Source organism: Acomys minous (genome assembly GCF_964271855.1).
Source record: "Acomys minous genome assembly, chromosome: 1".
NCBI classification, from domain to species: Eukaryota; Metazoa; Chordata; class Mammalia; order Rodentia; family Muridae; genus Acomys; species Acomys minous.
The window spans coordinates 94704448-94720783 of record NC_140483.1 but is presented as its reverse complement, the minus strand read 5'-3'; the positions used below and the strand labels follow the sequence as shown (position 1 = coordinate 94720783).

At 47.7% G+C, this 16336-nt stretch overlaps 1 long non-coding RNA gene across 1 annotated transcript in view; it reads left to right on the top strand.

Moving 5' to 3' along the window:
• The first annotated feature begins 2371 nt into the window (after positions 1-2371).
• LOC311597413 overlaps positions 2372-16336 on the top strand; it is a 58048-nt gene continuing 44083 nt past the window's right edge. Inside the window, exon 1 of the long non-coding RNA XR_014779224.1 lies at positions 2372-2449. This is a non-coding gene — a long non-coding RNA (uncharacterized lncRNA). The remainder of the gene's footprint in view (positions 2450-16336) is intronic.

Here is a 16336-nt window from a genome sequence, read left to right as displayed (position 1 = left end):
GTAATTGCTCAGTATACAAGGCTGGTTGTCTTGGCTGATCTGCAGTAGATGGTGGAATCCCAAGGACTCGGCTCCAATGTCAAGGGATGGATGTGCCGGCCAGGCAAGAGCAAGCAGGCAAAGAGCAAAGCCTCTCTCCTCCTCCTATGTCACTATGTAGGCTTCCAGCAGAAAGTGGGCCCAGGCTAAAGTGTGCCTTTCCTCCTCCAGAGCCATATCAAAGGTGTGTGTCTTTCTACCTCAAAGGTCTGGACTGGAAGTAGATTCACCCACTTCAAACCAAGCAAAAATAATCTCTCACAGGTGTGCCCTCTGTTTCTGGACTGTAGTTCATTTCAGTTGTGATCAAATTGACAGCCGAGAAGAGCCATCACAACCAGTTATCTTTTTCTTACTTGTCTCCTTCCTTTTTAACCTTTAACCTTATGTCTTTCTCTCTCTCTCTCTGTCTGTCTGTCTCTCTCTCTCTCTCTCTTTCTTTTTTGAGACAGAAGTCTTGGCTGCCCTAGATTTTCTTTGTAGACCAGGCTGGCCTTGAGCTCACAGAGACCTGCCTGCCTCTGCCTCCCTGAGTGCTAGGATTACAGGCATGTGCCACCCATGCCCAGTGGGTATATGACTTCAAAAATTTTTACTTTCATTTTATGTACATTGGTGTTTTGCCTGCGTATATGTCTGTATGATGATATGTCAGATCCCCTGGAACTGGGGTTGCAGACAGTTGTGAGCTTCATGTGGGTGCTGGGAATTGAACCCAGGATCTCTGGAAGAGCAGCTAATGCTCCTTCCTTCCTTCTTTTTGTTTTTTTGTTTGGTTTTGTTTGTTTTCTCAAGACCAGGTTTCTCTGAGTAATAGCCCTGGCTGCCCTGGACTCACTTTGTAGACCAGGCTGGCCTTGAACTCGCAGCGATCCACCTGCCTCTGCCTCCCAAGTGCTGAGATTAAAGGTGTGTGCCACCATGCCCAAAACAGCTAGTGCTCTTAACCACTGAGCCATCTCTCCAGCCCCGACAGATGATTTCTAAAGTCTAGTTTTAAACTGAGTGGCAGGCAACATATTACATAATAGGGAAATTCACTTTGTGTGTTGTTGTTTTAAAAAAATGAAGGTCCCAAACATTTGATTTTACCAACAAAGACTCAGGAGCCAGATGCTGGGGTGAAAACCTGCTAGCTTAGAGAGGCAGAGAAAGCACCCCGCTGACCTTCCTACTCAACTCATGTCTCAGAGGAAAAAACCTTAAAACCTTAAAGCCCAAAGCCCAAAGCTTGCTAGCTCAGCTGACAGCCAGGAAGAAAAATAAAAAAACTAAAAGCCAAAGAGCTTGCTAACTCAAAGCTCAAAAGCCCTCTTGTTATCCACGCTGTCTTAAACACCCTTCCACTCAAAGTCCCTTCTACTCTTTAATCCCTGTCAGCTGGTTTCTTGCTCCACCCCTTGACCTAAGGTTATCTTTATTAAATCCTGTGTACAGAAAGCTCTTGGATTAAAGGTGTACTCTAGGGCTGAGCCATGTGATAATCACCTGTTTACAATACACAGAAAGTGTTATGGTTAAAGGTGTGTGTTAGGGGCTGAACCACGCCAAACAAGAAAGAGGATTTTAGAGTTCACAGTCTTGGGGTTCACAATGGGATCAAATATCCTGCAACAGTGTGTGTGTGTGTGTGTGTGTGTGTGTGTGTGTGTGTGTGTGTGCGCGTGCGCGCGCACTTTTGGGCTTGAGTGGAGGCTTGAAGTCAGCCTCAGGTGTCATTGTCCCCAAACCATCTACTTTTTTCTTTGCAACAGGACTTTTCACTTGGACCTAGCCCTCACCCATCAGGCAAGTCTGGCCAGTGAGCCCCAGTAATCCGCCTGCCTCTGCCTTCACAACACTGAAGTTATAAGTCACAATTGGTATTCTTACATTGATTGGAGGTATCAAACCCAGGTCGTAGAGCTTGTGTGACCAGTAGTCTATATACTGAACCATCTTCCCAGACCCTCGCCTCTTCACGATTGCTTTTTTGGTTCACTTCTTGTGGTTTTTTTTGAACCTTGGTCTCCATCCACCCTCCCACAGACTTAGCTCCACCGCTTATTCCTAAGAGCCTTCAGCTTCCATAAATTGCTAGGAAACCAGAGAACTTCCTGTTATTCTGCAAACTGATGGTGAGGTGCTAAAAGCTGCACAGATTTGGAGTTCAGGATGCTCTGTTCTTTAGCTGTAATTGCTGTTTCTTCTTTAACTCTAGACATTATTCTGTCAAACAAAAGAAATTTTAGTCTTCACATGGCTATTATTATTTCATCAAAAAATTTTCTCCTTCATACAAGTGAATGGAAAAAGATTTCTGCATCATTGAAGATGCTTTTGTTTTGTCTCAGGGTTGGCCTCTGAAGACTCCCAGAAGAGGAAGATTTGACTTAGAAGTGAGCCCCAGAAGATTCGTTGGTTTCCTAGGGTAAGGCATAGCCAGTTGCTGCAAATATGGAGAAGACTGTGACCATTCAACTTAAAGATCATTTTTAAAATTGAAAAATGTTAAATGAGCTCTTGTTTTTCAAGTATACTACCTAAATGACGAATGCTTGATCTTCAGAATTTAATATCCCCGAAAATAGTGTGGGAATAAGGATTAAGTGGGATTTTGGTGGATTTAGGCTCGCTATCGCCAGCTTTGATGGGCGCAGAGTCAGTATCTGTGCTGAGGGCTGGCGAGAACTTACTTAGGCTGTGGAATAAGAGAACAATTTGTCTCCTTGAATTACCCTTCAAGAAGCCAAGCTCTTGATCCAGGAATGCGGTTCTCTAATCAGCCGCACACCCTGCAGGCGACGATGCGTCTTGGTTTTGAGTATTTTAATCGGCATGAGGGATGCTGCTGTATGCCTGATAGAACATAAGTATGTTTTCATGTGCTGTTTTCCTTGCTATCATGTATTCTCCAATGAGGTGAAATTACTTCTCTGTAGTCTAGTGGCCACATCAACATTTACTACACCGAATGGCTGTGTGGTACTTATCAGTGCTTGTGTTTGCTTTCTTTGCTCCATACCTCTGCAGTCAGGGGACTGAGGGATCCATGCTGGAGGTGCCCACTGGTACACGGTGTGAGGTTGTGTCTCTGTATATTCGACTGTTGACTGTAAAACTTGCAGAGAGCTAAGTGCTAGCCTACTAGCCAGAGCTTGTGTGTGATAAATATAGATGTACACTTGCCTATTGATGTGATAAGGAGCTGACGGCCAATATCTGGGCAGGAAGTCGAGGGTAGAACTTCCAGGAGAGAGAGAGGAGAAGAAAGCAGAGTCACCAGCAGGACACGGAGATGAGTAGACAGACGTGAACAGGAGCCAAGAAGCAGAGCTAGCTACGTGGCAGGACATAGAGCCAGGACTAGTTGGGTTAAGCGAGACAGCTGGCTGGCAATCTGCCTAGCTAAAACTCCTAAGATTTAAAATAGTAAAAACAAAAACAAAAACAAAAACAAAAACAAAACCAACAACCCTCTGTGTCATCATTTGTACCACTGGCAGGTCCAAAAGTCCCACTAGGTACCCATATACCATGCGGATCCCAGGGTAGTGGTTCATGAACTCAAGAAAGAATCGAACAGAAAGGGTGGAGTGAAACATGGCTGTGTAGACTCTTAGCTTTGTAACTATTTCAGGTTGAGTTGGTCCACACGGGTGTGACCTCTCCTGTTGTCCATGTTGGAATCAGGGAAACACAAGCTCCTGTGAGAGCCAAGACAGCTGCATTAGAATCAGTAAGTAAAGAAACCTGGGGGCTGCTCACAGGTCAGAGAGCGGTTCTACTTCTGCATGGGCGGGCCTTGCTGTTTGCCGCAGTCCGTGCGCTAGCACAGTTCTTACTTAGCACGTGTGCCCAGCTGTACTTCTGAAGGCGGCTCATTTGCTCTGTGCCAGCTGGTCCCCTCCCTCAAGGGTGCTGGCCGAGTCTCTAAAGAGAACCTGTAGAAAGGTCTGTAACGGAGGATGACTCTGCTGCCTTGCCTGGGTTCTGGAGTGAGGACTGGTTTTGGGAACAGAGACAAAGCGAGTCGGTGGACGGAACTAGGGGCGAGTGTCAGTCAGAGTCTAGAACCTTCGGATTTGAGCATCTGCCTGAAGGGCGTGGACAGAGGCATCGATAGAAAAAGTGGCAGTGGATGGTGGCCTAGGAAGCAGCGCTGCGCAGTGTTGTTTTGTCTTCCGGTGGTGGTGGTACTGGAGACTGAGCCGGGACTAGGCTAGATGAATGTTCTTTTCTGAGCTGTGCCTCCATCTCTACACACAGGGGTGATGGATAGGATGTGTGGGGAGAATCTTCTCCTATCTCCTTGATGCCTGGGCCCCCTGCGCCCAGCTTTGTTTTCTGCCCGAGGCAGGACCGAGGAAGGCATCCTAGAACTCAAGTGAGCTGCATGGTTTTCACTTGCCAGCGGGGAAACAAAGCTCTAGAACTGGCTGTAGCTTCAACAGGGCCCATCAATATTGTTGACCTAGTAATCCAGCTCCCTGGGACTCCCCAAAGGCCTGGGATTAAAGCCAAGATGCAGGCTCAGCCTGCCAGGAAGCACTGCTGTCATCATTACAGCCCTCAGGACGCACGAGCTGATCCTCCCAGCATCTCTCTCTCTCTCCTTGGTGCCTTCTGAGGACTCCGGGGATAAAGACGGTGCCAGCCGGTCTCACCTTAGGCTCTGTGAAAGGCAGCTCTTACAGCGCCATTGGGCATCGAAAGAAGCGTCCATTTTTCATGCCACCATATTATAGGAGTATAGGAAGTTGGTCAGAATCGTCAGTAGTCTCCCGTCTGGAAGGCAACATGCTTTTAGCCTACAACTTGTTTATAGGACCCTGCCTGTGCACCCTGGGACTCTGCCTGTGCACCCCAAGGCTCCGGGAGGGGGGGGCAATTAGAACTGTATCCATGCCGCTGTGGCTGGCTTCAGTGGCTCTTTGGCATGAGTTTGTTTTTGCATTTGAGAGCATTTTCGCATCATACCTGGAGAAGATGAAGCTGGCGTGGGGAGAGAAAGCTTCGGTGTGAACTCCTGGAATGAAGGGTCCCCTGTTCAGAGCGGCTTGGCAGTGTCATGGCGGCGGCATCCAGGGCACTCCCCGGCAACTTCTCCTCCCAAGCAGACGAGGCTCAGTTTCTTGGCCAGATGTAGCAACGAGAAAGAAACTGCATCAGCTTTGAGACCCTAAGGAGTGGTTTCACCAAAAGACATCTTAGCTGACATGGGGGAATTTAGACAACAGAAGACCCAGGAACGGTTGAAGCTTTCGGCAGTTTTCTAGAAGCGTCTTAAGTAAACACAGTGAAATGCATCGACATCTTCAATGAAATGTAAAAACCTTTCATAAAAGTGGAAGTTTTTTTTTATGGCTTTGTTTAGATAATTATCTCACTTGTTTTTCCCACTAATTAATTAATTAGCATCCCAATTGGAGCTCCTCTTCCCTCTCCTCCCAGCTGTTTCTCCCCTCCCCTCCCCCTGTACCCCCTCTTTTTCTCCTCAGAGAAGGGGAAACCCCCATGGATATCATCAACCCATCTGGCATATCAACTTGTAGTAGGACTGGGTGCATCTTCTTCTACTGAGGATAGACCAGGCGGTCCAGTTAGGGGAAAGGCATCCAAAGGCAGGCAACAGAGTCAGACAGCCCCTTCCCCTGCTGTGAGAGGTCCCACATGAGGACCAAGCTGTGCATCTGTTACAGATGTGTAGGAGGCCTCGGTTAGTCCCATGCATGCTCTCTGGTTGTGGCTCAGTCTCTGTGAGTCCCTATGGGCCCAGGTTATTTGATTCTGTGAGGTTTCTTGTGGTGTCCTTGACCCCTCCGGTGCCTTCAATCCTTCCTCTCCCCCTTCTACAAGATTCTCTGAGGTCCACCTAATGGTTGCCTGTAGGTCTCTGCATCTGTTTCTATCAGATGCTGGGTGAAGCCACTTAGATGACAGTTATGCTAGGCTCCTGTCTGCATGTATAGCAGAATATTATTAATAGTGCCAGAGATGAGCTCTCTCTCAGAGCATGGGATTCAAGCTGGGACAGTCATTGGCTGGCCATTCCCTCACTTTGAAACAGAGATTACAAAATCTGGGGAGAGAGGCATCAACTAGACTGTTCTTTTAAAACAGAAGTTTTTGGTTTTGATTTTTGAGACAGGGTTTCTCTGTGTAGCCTTGACTGTCCTGGACTCGCTTTGTAGACCAGGCTGGCCTCGAACTCACAGAGATCTGTCTGCCTTTGCCTCCCTCCCCAAGTCCTGGGATTAGAGGTGTGGGTCACCGCACCCAGCTGAAGAATTTTTAATATACAAACAAAAACAAACCGGATAACAAATTTATTGTAATCTGATAGAATCACATTTTAATGTAAGCATCATAAAATTTAGCGAGAAGGAAAAAAAAAAAAGCAAAAAAGCCCAGTGAGAAGCCAGAGGAAGAGAAAAGACACAACATGGAGACGGCTAGAAAGTCCGGTCTTTTCTCTTAAGAAAGCTACAAGTTGTCTTCCAGACCCAGGGGACAGTTTGTCCTGAGGGACACACTCTGCTCCCTGTTTATCTCTGTACCTCTTATAGGCAGAAAAAACAGTGGGTCAAAGGTTTTGGAAGTCCTTCCTGGTTATAGGAGGTGACCAGTTCACGGTCCATATCCCCCATTGTTGGGAGTCTTAGCTAGGGTCACCCTTACATGTAAGGAACTTTTAAGGGGATAATTCTATGACGAAGCTGATGTACTACTAGGCAGGGCTCTCTAAGAGAGCCAAGGGAACATGCACGTATACATATGTATATGAGAAAAAGAAATTTGCTAGGCTGGCTTATGTGATAGGAACTAGACAGTCCAACAATGGGGGCGGGGCTGCATGCCAGAGAGGCGGAGAGCCTGGTTGCCATTCAGGCCCCGATGCTGGATGCAGCTCTAATCTGATGCCCAAGGCTTGAAGGATCCTTACGGAGTTGCTGTTTTTAGTTTACACAGGACTTAAGGCCACAAGGTTGCTTCTTTCAAACACTAGAAGGCCCGAGAGCCCAAGAGCGATAATCCGAGTTCTCTGGTGCTCCATATAACTGGGGTGTGTCTGCTCACAGCAGCAGACCAGTGACACAGGTCCAGGAGGTGTATGTACGGCCTGGGAGAGCTCAGTGGGGGGGGATTGGAGAGTGATGTGGAGCCAGGAGAACAGAGTTCGGGTTCATGTGCCAGCCATGACCTGCGTGACCTTGAGTGTCACTGATCCCTGTCGTATTACCTTTCCCCAGCTGTACAATAAGAGATGTGACTTTCTTTTAACACTTGCCACACAGGGGTGGTGACCATCCAGTGAGGTCCTCTCAGCCTCATTTAGCTGGCTATCTTTTATATGTACCCTAAGCCCGAATCAAGGGCTAATCCGCCCTCCCCCCCATCAGGTCTTGGGACACTTGGAGCATATCACGTTAACAGGGCCAGAGGGACTCTATGAGGAGACTCACGGTGGCACTGGCAATAGTCTTCCAGAACAGAAGTGCTACCTGACAGATTACAGGGCAAACTCAGCACGTACTCACGGCCCCGGTGCTACCTACAGCGACTATGCTGAGGACCCAGCATGGTCCCCGAGCTGTAGAAATAAAGGACGAGGCAGCAGGGTTGCAGCTGAAGATACGCGCTGGGCACTGTGCCCTACACGCTTATTCTATACATAGGAAAATGGCGTACAAAGTGACCAAGAATGTGATTCCTATTTATTTATATTTGCGTCTTGTTTCATAATGAGTGAAGTGGATTATAAAAATAGATACAACGAAACAAGGAAATATAAAATAAAAATAAAGCTGTGATCATGAATGCATTAGTTTGGGTTTGCTAAAGATTGAACCAGTATGATCAATCTATCTATCAGACTATATATTATCTATCTATCCGCCCATCATCTATCTTTTATTGTCTATCTATCCATCAGTCTTCTATCATATATTTATTTATGTATTATCTAGCTATCAATAGGCAGTTTATCAACAATCTCTGTCCTGTCTACCAACCTATCTACCCACTCATCTCCTAATTGACTAGGGGAGGCGGCTCACATAGTGATGGAAGTTGAGAATTCCCATGGTATTCGCTGTTTGCACTACGGAGACCCCGGAGTGCTGCTTCTGTGATTTAGTTCCAGACCCCAAGCCTCAGCCCCACAGGTCTCATGGTGCAATTCTCATTCTGAGACCACAGGCCTAAGCACCAGGGTGGCTGGTCCTGGTTATAAATCCCGGAGTTCTGATGTCAAGGGCAGGAGAATCATGGTCTCTCCCAGAGCGAGTCCTTTCTGGCCTTCTTGTTACACCCAAGCACACAGCTGGCTAGATGGTGCCTGTCCACCTCCTGCCCACCTCCTGCCCACCTCCTGCCTGCCTCCTGCCCGCCTCCTGCCCGCCTCCTGCCCACCTCCTGCCCGCCTCCTGCCCGCCTCCTGCCCGCCTCCTGCCCACCTCCTGCCCACCTCCTGCCCACCTCCTCCCACCTCCTGCCCGCCTCCTGCCCACCTCCTCCCACCTCCTGCCCACCTCCTGCCCACCTCCTCCCACCTCCTGCCCACCTCCTGCCCACCTCCTCCCACCTCCTGCCCACCTCCTGCCCACCTCCTGCCCACCTCCTGCCCACCTCCTCCCACCTCCTGCCCACCTCCTGCCCACCTCCTGCCCACCTCCTGCCCACCTCCTCCCACCTCCTGCCCACCTCCTGCCCACCTCCTGCCCACCTCCTGCCCACCTCCTCCCACCTCCTGCCCACCTCCTGCCCACCTCCTGCCCACCTCCTCCCACCTCCTGCCCACCTCCTGCCCACCTCCTGCCCACCTCCTGCCCACCTCCTCCCCGCCTCCTGCCCGCCTCCTGCCCACCTCCTCCCACCTCCTGCCCACCTCCTGCCCACCTCCTGCCCACCTCCTGCCCACCTCCTCCCACCTCCTGCCCGCCTCCTGCCCACCTCCTCCCACCTCCTGCCCACCTCCTGCCCACCTCCTGCCCACCTCCTGCCCACCTCCTCCCACCTCCTGCCCACCTCCTGCCCACCTCCTGCCCACCTCCAGGGTGGCTCTTCCTGTTCAGTCACACTGGCAGCCTCTGGAGATGTGCACGTGGACAAACTCACACACAATGTTCCGTGAGCTCGCTAGGCCTTCTTAAAGCCAGTCAACTTGACACCTAACAGCAACCATCACAACGGAGAATAAACTGACAGGGTGTCTAAGAGGGAGGAGAGACCAGTGCATGTCAAGTAGCAGCAACACGTAAACACGCACATACACACGCACATCAGTACTGTCAACGGACCTGCTAGCTTGTTGGCATTTGACGTTATGTTGCTGCGGGTCATGACTCATGATTCAGTTTAGTATGGAGTCCCAGTCAATGGATAACAGAACAGCAAATAATACCTTATTTTTGACGCAGGATTTTTCTCTGTAGCTCTGGATAGCTTTGAACTCACTACATAGCCCAGGCTGGCCTTCAACTTGTTACCCTTCTGTTCAAGCCCCTTGGGTGCTGGGATCCCAGGTATGTTCCAGCATGCCTGGTAGCAAATTATAATTATAAGCAGAATGGAGCATTCTCTGTTTTTTTTTAATGATGTTGTAGTCGACCTTAAAAATCTAGTGCTGCGGATGTAGCTGAGTGGGAAAGTGCATGCTTAGCAAGTACAAGTGCTGGTTCGATTGCTAGAACTACAGTGAGAAAGAAAGAAAACTAAACCAACATGGCAGCTGCATCACGGTCTCTACTTCAACTATGCTACTTCTCCATTTTTTTAAAATGAGAGAGAGAGATGTTTTTTCTCTCGTGTGTATACACCTTTTGTCTGCATGTGTGTTTATCATGTGCATGCCTGGGGCCCACAGAGGTCAGAAGAGGGCAGCAGGCCCCCTGAACCTGGAGCTACAGATGGTTGGGCGGCACCGCGTGGGCGCTGGGAGTGGAACCTGCTGGGTCATCTGCAAGAGTAACAGGCGCTCTTAACCTCTCAGCCATACAGCCCCCGGCAGGACCCACATAACCTTGCTTAGGCCCCCACTCTTTGCTTGGCTCAGCTCTTCATTATGGGGGGGTCAACCGAGCCTTGGTGGCTTTTGATCTTTCTTCTTCCATTGCCTTGATTTGGCTCGGAGAAGAACATGCGTGTGGGGGAGGGGAGTAGTTCTTTGGAGCTTTTCAGAAGTGCAGGGGGGGGGGAGGGGGAGGGCTCACAAGATGGGCAATGGACGCATCCCAAAGGCTGGAGAGGTGGCTCAGTGGATAAGCACTTGCCCTGTAAATATAAGGATTGGGATTTGTATCCCCAGAACCACATAAAGGCCCGGTCATCATGGTGGCCATCTGTCACCCCAGCACTCGGAAGGCAGAGATGGAGCATCCTGGGGCCCACGGGCAGTATGCTTTGGTCAAATTGAACCGCCCTTACCCGCCTCCTTTCCAGTCTTTTCATTTACGAGGTTTTTGTTTTTGTTTTGTTTTATTTTTTTTAAGATTTGCTTATTTTATGAATATGTTTCTGTTGTAGGATAATCTGATGTATTTTGATGCTAATTACTGCTTGCTGTCTGACCCACCTTTTGCTTAATAAAAAGCCATTCCACATGGGCAGGGCAGGAGATAGGTGGGGCTTAGAAAGGGTGGAATTCTGGGAAGAAAGACGGCCACAAGAGGAAAGGAGGGAGACGTGAAGGGAAGAGAGGGAGGCTGCCATGGCTTAGCTGGAGGAGAAGCACATGGCCCATGGCGTGGATGGAGAATCCAGCCCAGATGAAGAGCATTAGCAAGTATTTGGGATTATGGATGGGAGGTAGCTTAATAGAGGTTATTGGAAGCAGATGGCGTGGGATTGAGGCAGGAATTCCATGCCTGCCCCACTATGGGAGGTAGTTTAGAGGATTGATAGCTGTCCTGCCTTAGGTTAACTAAGGCTATTTAAAAATGTAACAAGTGTCTGTGTCTTGATTGATCACTAGCTGGGCCTACAGGTAATACAGATAATACAGATAATACAGATAAAATTTAAAAACAATATATTTTGGCTGTGTGCACATAAATGCACCACATGGGTGCAGTGACCATGGAGGCCAGAAGAGGGCACCAGATTCTTGTAACTGGAGTGCAAAACGATTGTGAACTACCACAGGGGTGCTGGAAACCAAGCCTGGGTCTGCTGCAAGAACAGCAATGCTCTTAACTGCTGAGCAGTCCCTCCCCTCCCCCACTCCCCCTTATTTACAAGAGTTTAAGCTGAGACCCTATTAAACACATTGCAATGGACTTTACTGAGAACTCACCCCCCCCCCCATTAAAGATTTATTTATATGTATGTAGTGCTCTGTCTGCATGTACATCCTCAGGCTAGAAGAGGGCACCAGATCTCATTATAGATGGTTGTGAGCCACCATGTGGATACAGGGAATTGAACTCAGGACCTTTGGAAGAGCAGCCAGGGCTCTTAACCTCTGAGCCATCTCTCCAGCACTGAGTACTGTCTTTTACTACTACTAATACGAATACAATTGATTTTGAGTTTTTTGTTGTAAAATTATTTGTTATTTTTCTTTTTGCTATGACAGAATACCTGATGAAAGCAACTTAAGGGAACAAGGGAGGCTTAATTTTTGACTCACAAATTCCATCCAGGTGGCAGGGGGCTAGGCAGCCGGTCACATATCATCCATAGTCAGTAAGCAAAGAAAAATGAATGCTGATCCTCACCTGGCTTTCTCCTTTTTATTCAGTCAGAGAGCCCATGACACTGAGGGGAAGTGACGATAGCCTATGGAAGCTGCTGCCTGTATGATGGCTTTTCATCTTCAGTTAAATCTTTCTGGACACACACACACACACACACACACACACACACACACACACACACAGGCACACACACGTGCACATGCACACACACACACACGTGTTTCCATAGTGATTCAAAACCATTCAAGCAGGCAATGACTGTCGACTATCATAGAAACATTTAATTATAGTATAATCTTATTTATTTAGTTCTTTACAATAGCTTTAGTGTCAGAAACCAAAGATATCTTGGGATGGAAGTTGGGTAATAGACTTTACTCATATCAGATAAGGTTTGTATATGACCGGCGTTGGAAGTTTATTTTCAAATCCATCACCCACATCTCTGGTCGAGGACTCGTAGTGGCCGAGGTTGGAGAAGCTGGCACATGACAGCCTAGCTTCTTGCTGGTAGGTCACAAAGGCTAGCAGAAAAAACGTGAGACACCTGAAGAGCACACCCAGGATCTAGCTGAGAGAGTTCAGAAGGCTGGGTACAGTGGCACACACCTGGGTAACTCAAGAGGCTGAGGCAGGGGGATCACAAGCTTGAGGCTGGCGTGGGCTTCACTGTGAGTTTCAGAAGAGGCTGAGCTACTTAGCAAGAGGCTGGCTCAAGACACTGAGAAGAACGCGGCAGCCACAGCAGCAGCAACTCCGGAGAAGTGCAAGGGGACTCTGTCCAGGTGCCTGTTAAATTCACCTCGGAGAAGTGTTGACTAGTGCAAAGATGAGTGAACGAGCTCCTACAAGGGCGAGGTTGATGGTTACAGGTCTGCTTTTCTTTTTGTAGAAAACATTGGAGAAATGGGCAAAAACATAGACCATCCCCTTGCGGCTGAAACAAACAAACTGCCAGATTATGTCTCCTTGGTAATCACTCCTTCTTACAACAGACATTGCATATCCTCAGAAGAGAAGGCACACGTGCAGGTCGCTCCACTGAAAATTTCCTTACCACCACACGATAATGAGTGAAAATGGGCGGAGATTTGGCTTTGACCACCACCCCACCTCCTTAGGATTGTCTGCCTCCGTTCTGTGGTCTCTGGATTCCTTAGGCTGCTCAAAGTCCCCAGCACTTGTGACAGTGACCGAAGTCCTGCGACTTAAGCGTTCAGTTGGATGCAGGGTCACTCCCTCCCAGGTCAGAGCCCGGGCCACCGCCATGGCTGCTTCGGAAGGCGGGACAATTTCCTTTTCAGTCCCGCCAATTTTTGTGGCCAATAGAAAAACCAACACCTGGGAGCCGTGGTTCCGCCCTCTAAGTGGTGGTTCTGCTGGGGTTGCGGAGGATGAAGCTTCACGCCCAGGTCTGAAGGAAAATCTGTGTTCAGAGAGGCAGGCAGGCTCCCTGCCAGCACGTCCAGTTCCTGTCACCTGCTGTGCTCGTGGGAAAGAAAGGACACGCATAGTTAATCCACAACTATTTGGTGTCAAGATCTGTGCTAGAGGCTTGTGTGTGGGCTCTCACCCAGCACACCCGAGGATGGGGAAACTGAGGCTCGGAGAAGTCATGAGCTCAAACGTAACAGGACACGGAGCTGAGCTGTATCGGCTTTGCTCTCTCCCACGAGGTTCTTCTTGGGGGAAAAAAATGCAGATTGTATGGTTGGTCTCTAGCATTTCCCAGTGTTCCCGGCAGGCTATCCAGAAAAGACACATTTTATTTATTAGTTTTCAAAATATTTATTTTACGTGTACTTGCTTTTTGCCTGCATGTATGTCTGTGCGTCTTGTGGGTGCAGAGCCTGTGGAAGCCAGAGAAGGGCGTGAGATCCCCCAGACCCCTTAGCCATCATGTGGACGCTGGGAAGTGAACTTGGGTCTTCTGGAAGAACAGCTAGTGCTCCTAACCCCTGAACCCTCTCTCCCACCCCCAGAAAGGAAATATTTAGACAATAAACAGAGAGCGGTAAACTCCCCCACTTATTGAAAAAGGTTGACTGTCCACATGATTGCTGTGTGGGGATTTGTGCATCCTACAAGTCAGTGCCCGTCAGCAGTGATAGCATACTGTTGATGGGAAACTACAATGTAAAATAAAATTACAAGTTGCATATTACAGAAAATTTTTGCAATGCATTATCACGTGACCATACACACACACACACACACACACACACACACACACACACACACACACACCACACACACTAACCATTTAGGTACATCTAAATAAAATATACGTAAAGCAATCCGCAGAGGATGCCTGACTCCCTGGATAGTACCTAGTTCTATGTGTTTTATTTTCTCTCTCTTGCTCTCATATATATGCTGTATGTATGTATATATGTATATATATATATATATATATATATATATATATATATATATATATATATTAAACTACTAATAGCTAATAAATAAGTGGAACAATTAAGACAGTAATTGTTACAGTAATTGTTACTGTAATAACATGGCCAGCTTCACTACTCCTGGACGCTGAGGCTGGTATGAAGTTATTGGAACACCAGCACGAGGGCTTGGCAGTGGGTCTGCCAGCTTCTGTGGAGGCTGAGCAGCTGGTGGGCAGTGAGCATGGTGTGGATGTGTGGGATATAGGATGGTTCATATCCTAGGCAGATGGGTCAGGACAGCGTGAGAATTCAATAAGGCACCTTAGAATAGCATGTTATTTCTTGATTTTTAAAAAATTTATTATTTTTAATACATGGTAGTTTTTAAAAAAATAAGCAATGCAAAAAACACTGGGTGTGATTGTGGCACTCTTTATTTTATTTTATTTTATTTTTTATTTTTTGTTTGTCGAGGTTTCTCTGTATATCCTTGGCTGTCCTAGACTTGCTTTGTAGGCCAGGCTGGCCTCGAACTCACAGCGATCCACCTGCCTCTGCCTTCCAAATGCTGGGATTACAGGTGTGCGCCACCACTTTAATACATGTTTTTTCTTACCGACTGTCTTCCCCCAGTCTCCTCCCCCTCCCCAATCATCTCTTACTTGTCCCTTGCTCCACAGCTGACTCCCTTCTGTGTTCTTGCCACATGTATTTTATTACTTTTTTTTATGCCACAAGTTAAGATTTCTTTTTCTTGTCTCATGGTCCCCTTTCTAGTTTCATTACCTATAACTACCCAAACATACAAATATATCCAGATACAAAAATTAAAACCTAGGCTTTGCATATGAGGAAAAAAAATCCAGTATTTGTCTTTCTAAGTTTGGCTGACTTTGCTTAGCGTAATTGACTTCCAACTAGATCCATTATTTCTACAAATGTCATTATTTCAGTTTCCTCTAAAGCTGAATAAAATTCCACTGTGGTGCATATTATATGTTTTTATTCATTCATCTGTTGATGGGCATCTAAGCTCCTTCAATTTCTTTGATATTATAGAGAAGCAATGAGCATGCATATGGTGGAAGGACTTGGAGTCTTTTAAGAATACACCAAATGGTGTGGTAAATCTAGTTATAGCTTTCTGAGAAATTGCCACATTAATTTCCACAGTGGTGGTATCAGTTTTTACTCAAGAGAGACCGAGGACCCCTTTAGCCCTGAGTGCTAACCAGCATTTGTTGTCACTTGTTTTCTTTATTTTTATTTAACGCATATGGCGTTTTGTTTGCAAGTGTGTCTGTGCACTACTTGTACGCCTAGTGCCTGAGTAAGCCAGAGGAGGGCACTGGATTCCTAGAACTGGGGTCACACAGATGGTTGTCAGCTGCTGAGTGGGTGCTGTGACTCATACCCCAGTGCTCTGGAAGAGCAGCCAGTGCTCTTAACTGCTGAGCCATCTCCAGCCTCTGCCACTTGTTTTCTTTCTTTCTTTCCGTCTTTCTTTCTCATTCATTCATTCACTCATTCATTCATTCACTTTACATCCTGATTGTAGCCCACTCTTTCTTCTCCTCCAGGTCCCCCCCCCTCTCTCTTCCCTCTCCCCTTCTCCCCTACTCCTCAGAAAAAGGTAGCCCCCCACCAACCTACCCCAGCACATCAAGTCATATCAGGACTGAGTGTGTCCTCTTCCCCTGTGGTCTAGAGAGGCAGCCTCACCAGGAGGAAGTGATCAAAAAGCAGGCAACAGAGTCCATGTCAGAGACAGCCCCTGCTCCCCTTACTAGGAGACCCACATGAAGCCTGAGCTGCCCATCAGCTACATCTGTGTAGGGGGCCCAGTCCATGCATGGTCCTTGGTTGGTGCTTCAGTCTCCACCAGCCCCACTGGGTCCAGGTCACTTGGCTCTGTTGTCTTCTTGTAGAGCTCCTGTCCCTTCTAGATCCTTCTATCCTTACCCCCACTCTGCCACAAGCCTCCCTTTCTCCCTTTAGGGAAAAAAACTTGGCAAATAAAAATAAATGAACAAGAAAAATTTAAAAACTCAAAATGCAAGAAACACCAACACACCAACCCCCCCAAAACTCAAAAACAAACAAACAACCCCCCCAGCTAACCCACTAACCAACCAACCACCACCACCAACAACAAAACAAAACAAAACAACAACAACCCCAACCAACCAACCAACCAACCAACCAACCAAACCAAAAAAC